Genomic DNA, 8,687 nt, shown 5'->3' with positions numbered 1-8,687 from the left:
AAAAAAAGAAAATATCTTTTCAAACCTTCATTTTTATAGTCACATTCTATCTTTCATTGTATCTAACTTTATTTTTTGTATATAGGGTTTTTTCTTCTAAAAATTTTTTGGGATACAATTTCTTCTAATAGATCAAAATATACCCTATATCTAGCACAGGGCTTTGCTCTAGTCTCCAGCCTGAGAAAATTCCACATTCGTTTTCTTTCTTTTTCCAACCAACCTATCAATTCCTTAGAATTTTTTTTTAATATTCAACTTTACATCATATTCCATCCCTTCATCGTGTTTACCCTTATTTTTGTATATATGTAAGTTTTTCTTTCTTTAAAATTTTGGAAGATAGTTTCTTCTAAGAGACCAAAATACATCCAAAATCAAGTGGGTGATTGTCTGTTCTATTCACCTAACATACATATATATATTTTTTTAATTTTTTTTTATAATATAATTTTTTAAACCTTTTACCCCCTTTCTTCTCCCCACAATATGCGATCTCTTCTGATTTGGTTAGCGTACATTTTTCTGGGGTCTTTGCCACTCTTTTAGTATTTTATTTTTTCATTCATATATTCTTATCTAGAAAAAATGACAAGGCGGAAAAACTCACCACAGTAAAAAGAACAAGAGGCAGTACTGAAGGCTAGGGACCTAATAAGTATGACATTGGTAATACGTCAGATCTAGAGTTCAGAATGACGAGTCTCAAGGTGCTAGCTGGCCTCAAAAAAGGCACGGAAGATATTAGAGAAACCTGTCTGGAGAAATAAAAGCACTAAAATCTAACCAAGCTGAAATCAAAAAAGCTATTAATGAGGTACAATAAAAAAATGGAGCTAGGATAAATGAGGCAGAAGAAAGAATATAGAGTGATATAGAAGACCAAATGATGGAGAATGAAGAAGTTGAGCAAAAGAGAGACAAACAACTACTGTACTACGAAGGGAGAATGAGAGATAAGTGATACCATAAGATGAAATAATATTAGAATAATTGATATTCCAGAAGAAGAAGGGGGGTGTGTGGCAGAAGGTATATTGGAGCAAATTATTGCAGAGAATATTCCCAATATGGCAAAGGGAACAAGCTTCAAAATCCAGGAGGCACAGAGACCCCACCTCAAAATCAATAAAAATAGGTCCACACCCTGTCATCTAAATAGTAAATTTAACTTACAAATCTTAGTGGCAAAGAGAAAATCCTGAAAGCAGGTCGGGACAAGAGCTCTGTAACATACAATGGTAGAAATATTAGATGGGCAGTAGACTTATCCCCAGAGACCTCACAGGCCAGAAAGGACTGGCATAATATATTCAGAGCACTAAATGAGAAAAATATGCAGCCAAGAATATTATATCCAGCTAGGCTGTCATTAAAAATAGGAGAGGGACGCCTGGGTGGCTCAGTTGGTTGAGCGGCTCCCTTCGGCTCGGGTCATGATCCCAGGGATCCTGGGATCGAGTCCCACATCTGATTCCTTGCTTGGTGGGGAGCCTGATTTTCCCTCTGCCTCTGCTGCCACTCTGATTGCTTGTGCTCGCTCGCTCGCTCTGGCAAATAAATAAATAAAATCTTTTTAAAAAATTAAAATAGAAGGAGAGATAAAAAGCTTTCAGGACAAACAAAAACTAAAAGAATTTGCAAACACCAAACCAGCCCTAAAGGAAATATTGAAAGGGGTTCTCTAAGCAAAGAGAGAGCCTAAAAGTAATAGACCATAAAAGAACAGAGACAATATACAGTAACAGTCACGTTACAGGCACTACAATGGCACTAAATTCATATCTTTCAATAGTTAGCCTGAATGTAAATGGGCTAAATGCCCCAATCAAAAGACACAAAGTATCAGAATGGATAAAAAAACAAGACCCATCAATATGCTGTCTACAAGAAACTCATTTTAGACCCAAAGACACCTGCAGATTTAAAGTGAGGGGGTGGAAAACAATTTACCCTGCTAATGAACATCAAAAGAAAGCTGGGGTGGCAATCCTCATATCAGATAAATTAGATTTTAAGCCAAAGACTATAATAAGAGGGTGCCTGGGTGGCTCAATTGTTAAGCATCTGCCTTTGGCTCAGGTCATGATCTCAGGGTCCTGGGATTGAGTGCTATGTCAGGCTCCTTGCTTAACGGGGAGCCTGCTTCTCCCTCTCTCTCTGCCTGCTGCTCCCCCTGCTTGTGGTCGCTCTCTCTTTCTGACAAATAGATAAATAAAATCTTAAAAAAAAAAACTATAATAAGAGATGAGGAAGGACACTATATCGTACTTTAAGGGTCTGTCCAACAAGAAGATCTAACAATTTTAAATATTTATGCCCGGGGCGCCTGGGTGGCTCAGTGGGTTAAGCCTCTGCCTTTGGCTCAGGTCATGATATCAGGGTCCTAGGATCAAACCCCGTATTAGGCTCTCTGCTCAGTGGGGAGCCTGCTTCCTCCTCTCTCTTTTTGTCTGCCTCTCTGCCTACTTGTGATATCTGTCTCTCAAATAAATAAATAAAATCTTTTTAAAAAAGAGTCTATTTCTTTAATTAATTAATTATCTATGCCCCTAACATCGGACCAGCCAACTATATAAACCAATTAATAACAAAATCAAAAACACATCAATAATACAATCATAGTAGGGGACTTTAACACCCCCTCACTGAAATGGACAGAGGATCTAAGCAAAAGATCAACAAGGAAATAGAGGCTATAAATGACACACTGCACCAGATGGACACCACAGATATATTCAGAACATTCCATCTCAAAGCAACAGAATACACATTCTTCTCTAATCACATGAAACATTCTCCAGAATAGATCACATCCTGGGTCACAAATCAGGTCTCAACCAGTACCAAAAGATGGGGATCATTCCCTAGAGATTTTCAGACCACAAGGCTCTGAAGCTAGAACTCAATCACAAGAGGAAAGCTGAAAAGAATCCAAATACATGGAGGCTAAAGAGCATCCTACTAAAGAATGAATGGGTCAACCAGGAAATTAAAGAAGAATCGAAAAAAATTCATGGAAACAAATGATAACACAACTGTTCAGAATCTGTGGGACACAGCAAAGGCAGTCCTGAGAGGAAAATATATAGCGATACAAGCCTTTCTCAAGAAACAAGAAAGGTCTCGGGGCACCTGGGAAGCTGAGTGGGTTAAAGCCCCTGCCTTCGGCTCAGGTTGTGATCCCAATGTCCTGGGATCTAGCCCCACATCAGGCTCTCTGCTCAGAAGGGAGCCTGCTTCCTCCTCTCTCTCTCTCTCTCTGCCTGCCTCTCTGCCTACTTGAGATTTCTGTCAAATAAATAAATAAAACCTAAAAAAAAAAAAAAAAAAAAAGGAAACAAGAAAGGTTTCAAGTACACAACCTAAGCCTATACCTAAAGGAGCTAGACAGAAAAATAGCAAAGAAAGCCTAAACCCAGCAGGAAAAGAGAATGATAAAGATCAGAGCAGAAGCCAAAAAAAAACCAGAAGAACAAATCAACGAAACTAGGAACTGGTTCTTTGAAAGAATTAAGAAGATTGATAAACCCCTGGGCAAACTTATCAAAAAGAAAAGAGAAAGGACCCAAATAGATAAAATCATGAATGAAAGAGGAGAGATCACAACACCACCAAAGAGATACAAACATTATAAGAACATATCATGAACTATACGCTAGCAAATTTGACAATCTGGAAGAAAAGGATGCATTCCCAGAGATGTATAAACTACCAAAACTGAACCAGGAAGAAATAGAAAACCCGAACAGACCCATAACCAGTAAGGAGATTGAAACAGTCATCAAAATATCTCCCAACCACCAAGAGCCCAGTGCCAGACAGCTTCCCAAGGGAATTCTACCAAACATTTAAAGAAGAATTAATACCTATTCTCCTGAAACTGTTCCAAAAAATAGAAATGGAAGGAAAACTTCCAAACTCATCTTATGAGGCCAGCATTACCTTGATCCCAAAATCAGACAAAGACCCCATCAAAAAAGAGAATTACAGACCAATATCCTTGATGAACACAGATGTGAAAATTCTCACCAAAATACTAGCCAATAGGATCCAACCGTACATTAAAAGGATTATTCACCATGACCAAGTGGGATTTATTTCTGGGCTGCAAGGTTGGTTCAACATCTGCAAATCAATCAATGTGATATAATATATTAATCAAAGAAAGAACAAGAACCACATGATACTCTCAATAGAAGCTGAAAAAGCATTTGACAAAGTACAGCATCCTTCCTTGATCAAAACTCTTCATAGTGTATGGATAGAGGGTACATACCTCAATAACAAAGTCATCTATGAAAAACCCATAGCAAATATCATTCTCGATGGAGAAAAACTGAGAGCTTTTCTGCGAAGGTCAGGAAGACGGCAGGGATGTCCATTATTACCACTGCTATTCAACGTAGTACTAGAAGTCCTAGCCTCAGCAATCAGACAACAAAAAGAAATTAAAGGCATCCAAATCGGCAAAGAAGTTGTCGAACTATCACTCTTTGCAGATGATATGATACTTTATGTGGAAAGCCCAAAAGACTCCACTCCAAAACTGCTAGAACTCATAACAGGAATTCAGTAAAGTATCAGGATACAAAATCAATGCACAGAAATCAGCTGCATTTATACACCAACAGCAAGACAGAAGACAAATTAAGGAGTTGATCCCATTTACAACTGCACCCAAAACCATAAGATACCTAGGAATAAACCTAATCAAAGAGGCAAAGAACCTGTACTCAGAAAACTATAAAGTACTCATGGAAAAAACTCAGGAAGACACAAAGAAATGGAAAAATGTTCCATGCTCATAGACTGGAAGAACAAATATTGTGAAAATGTCTATTCTACCTAAAGCAATCTACACATTTAATGCAATCCATATCAAAATACCATCAATTTTTTTCAAAGAAATGGAACAAATAATCCTAAAATTTGTATGGAATAACCAGAGGAATGCTGAAAAAGAAAGCCAAAGTTTGGGGCACCTGGGTGGCTCAGTGGGTTAAGCCACTACCTTTGGCTCAGGTCATGATCTCTGGATCCTGGGATCGAGTCCTGCATCGGGTTCTCTGCTCGGAGGGGAGCTTGCTTCCCTCTCTCTCTCTCTGCCTACCTGTGATCTCTGTCAAATAAATAAATAAAATCTTAAAAAAAAAAAAAAAAAAAAAGCTGAAGTTGGTGGCATCACAATTCCGGACTTCAAGCTCTATTAACAAAGCTGTCATCAAGAAAGTATGGTACTGGCACAAAAACAGACACATTCATCAATGGAACAGAATAGAGAGCCCAGAAGTAGATCCTCAACTCTTTGGTCAACTAGTCTTTGACAAAGCAGGAAAGAATGTCCAATGGAAAAAAGACAATCTCTTCAACAGATGGTGTTGGGAAAATTAGACAGCCACATGCCGAAAAATGAAACTGGACCATTTCCTTACTCCACACATAAAAATGGACTTAAAATGGATGAAAGATCTCAATGTGAGACAGGAATCCATCAAAATCCTTCAGGAGAACACAGGCAGCAACCTCTTCGACCTCAGCCCCAGCAACTTCTTCCTAGAAACATCGCCAAAGGCAAGGGAAGCAAGGGCAAAAATGAACTTTTGGGACTTCATCAAAATCAAAAGCTTTTGCACAGCAAAGGAAACAGTCAACAAAACCAAAAGACCACTGACAGAATGGGAGAAGATATTTGCAAATGACATATCAGATAAAGGGCTAGTATCCAAAATCTATAAAGAACTAATCAAACTCAACACCCAAAGAACAAACAATCCAATCAAGAAATGGGCAGAGGACATGAACAGACATTTCTGCAAAGACATCCAGATAGCCAACAGACACATGAAAAGTGCTCCACATCACTCGGCATCAGGGAAATAAAATCAAAACCACAATGAGATACCACTTCACACCAGTCAGAATGGCTAAAATTAACAAGTCAGGAAATGACAGATGTTGGTGAGGATGTGTAGAAAGGGGAACCCTCCTACACTGTTGGTGGGAATGCAAGCTGGTGTAGCCACTCTGGAAAACAGCACAAAGTTTCCTCAAAAAGTTAAAAATAGAGCTAACCTATGACCCAGCAATTATGCTACTGGGTATTTACCTTAAAGATACAAATGTAGTGATCCAAAGGGGCATGTCCATCCTAGTGCTTATAGCAGCAATGTCCACAGTAGCCAAACTATGGAAAGAACATAGATGTCCATCAATAGCTGAATGGATAAAAATGATGTGACACACACACACACACACACACACACACACACACACACACACACACACAGGAAATACTATGCAGCCATCAAAAGAAACAAAACCTTGCCATTTGCAACTACGTGGATGGAACTAGAGGGTATTATGCTGAGCGAAATAAGTCAATCAGAAAAAGAAAATTATCATATGATCTCCCTGATATGAGGAAGTTGAGAGGCCAAGTAGGGGGTTTGGGGGGTAGGGAAGGAAAAAAATGAAACTGATGGTATCGGGAGGGAGACAAACTATAAGAGACTCTTAATCTCACAAAACAAACTGAGGGTTGCTGGGGGAAGGGGGGTAGGGTGAGGGTGGTCGGGTTATAGACATTGGGGAGGCTATGTCCTATGGTGAGTGCTGGAAAGTGTGTAAGCCTGACGATTCACAGACCTATACTCTTGGGGCTAATACATTATATGTTAATAAAAGATAAATTTTTTTTTAAAAAACCCACAGCAATTAAAAAATAATTTAAAATAGAAGCTACGAAATTCCTGCTATGTACAGAACTCTCATGAATAAGTAATTTGGATTAAAGATGAAATTAAAATATTTGTGTTTTAAATAAACAAATAAAAATAAAAATAGAAAACAAAAACAAAACAAAACGCCGCCTACAAATGTTGGAAAAAAGAGTATGGGAAGACACCCAGCTGGCTCAGATAGTAGAGCATCCAAGTCCCGGCCTGAGGGTCACTGAGTTCAAGCCCCACGTTGGGTACAGAGCCTACTTAAAAAAAATAAAAATTTAAAGATAAATAAACCAATTACAAATACAGGAATTTTAACATCCAATTTCTAGAGATAGAATTAGGTACATTTAAATTCAATTTACAATTAGGAACATATAAATTCAATTCATTTGCATGGCAAAATACAGAATTTCAGAAGTACTTAGGCTAAAGAAGTTACAGGAATAATTTATCCTCTTTAAAATTTTTTAAAGGCTCCCAGGTGCCTCAGTCAGTTAAGTGTCTGACTCTTGATTTCGGTTGGAATCATGATCTCCGGGTTGTGGGAGTCAGCATGGAGTCAACTTATCCCTCTCCCTCTGTTCCTCCCTCAGTTGCACACTCTCTCTAATAAATAAAAATCTTTTAAAATTTATTTCTAAAATATTAAATGCTCATTATAGAAAACTCAGAAAATATTAAAAAATCATGAAAAAAAACCCACTTGTAATTCTACTTATGGAGGAAAACTCCTATTGTCTTATGTCAGAAAGTACAGCTAGCTCAAGAGTGTAAAAGCACAGGCTCCTCCACACACCCCCAAGCTCTTCCTCTAGGCACTTGGTAAGTCCACTGCTACTTTCTGTTAATCACCTGTGCTCTAGGCATTTCCACAATATAACCTGTGAAATAGATAATATTACTCCCACTTAACCCTAAAAGGAAACTTGAAACTCAAAGGAAAATTAACTTGCCAGAAGCAAGAGGTAGAACCACATTCGAAATCAGATTTGGCTGTTTCTTATTTGCTACACCTAATACGGTCCTCAAGTTAGAAAATTCTCTCTTGACTAATCTACACAGTTGAAGTAAAATCTACTGCCTTATTTAAGGCTAATGATATGATGTGGTTTGCAAAGAGACAGAATTTAGACTCTAACAGTAATTTATCCCAAAGGTTTTAATGGACAGTTGAATGTTTCCTATTTCCTGCTGAAAGTGTCTCAAATGATTATTATTTTATATTAAAACTCAAAATAAGCAAATACCTTTAACTACATAGGACAGTGGTTTAAACATGTAACAAAAATAGTCTGAGAAATATTTAAGATACATTCTGTTCTTCACACATTCAGGTTGATTGATCAAGCTCTTTTCCTTTCAGCTTCCTATGAGCTTTTGGTTATGATCTGTGGATATACAGTAGAACATAAGGTCTCACAAACTTGAATGTTTTATACATTGGGCTCATTAAAAGCATGCTCTAAAATTCCACACAACCTAAAGTCCATCATTAAAGAAACTAATAATTAAATAAATTGTGGTTCATTCATTGATATATATACCACCATCAAAGAATACCTAGTTCCTTCCCTTTGGTGCTCTGCAGGTAGGTTTGTGGTAGCTCCTGTGGCTGTTGGTGCAGTACACTGTGTGGGCTTGGGGAGGGAAAGAGTGGCCTCAACTAGGTACAGTAACTGTCATGGTCACTGTCATCGGGGCCATGGCCCAGGTGTCAGAGATGCTCAATTGGCTCATGGAGGTCTGTGATGAGGGTAGCAGAAAAACTGTGTGATCAGAATGGTTCTTATAGATAACTTGAGCCAAGTGGTAAGGATATTAAGAATTACAGGAACTAGATTTCTCACGTCAGAGAATGGAGCTGCACAGAAAAGAATGGAGCGATATTGGCATTGAAGTATCAATGTGAATTTCTTTTATAGAGAGATGTCAGAAAAAGTCAAGATCATGAAAGAG

This window comes from Lutra lutra, chromosome 5 (genome assembly GCF_902655055.1).
Source record: "Lutra lutra chromosome 5, mLutLut1.2, whole genome shotgun sequence".
Lineage (NCBI taxonomy): Eukaryota > Metazoa > Chordata > Mammalia > Carnivora > Mustelidae > Lutra > Lutra lutra.
This window is presented reverse-complemented; position numbering follows the sequence as displayed.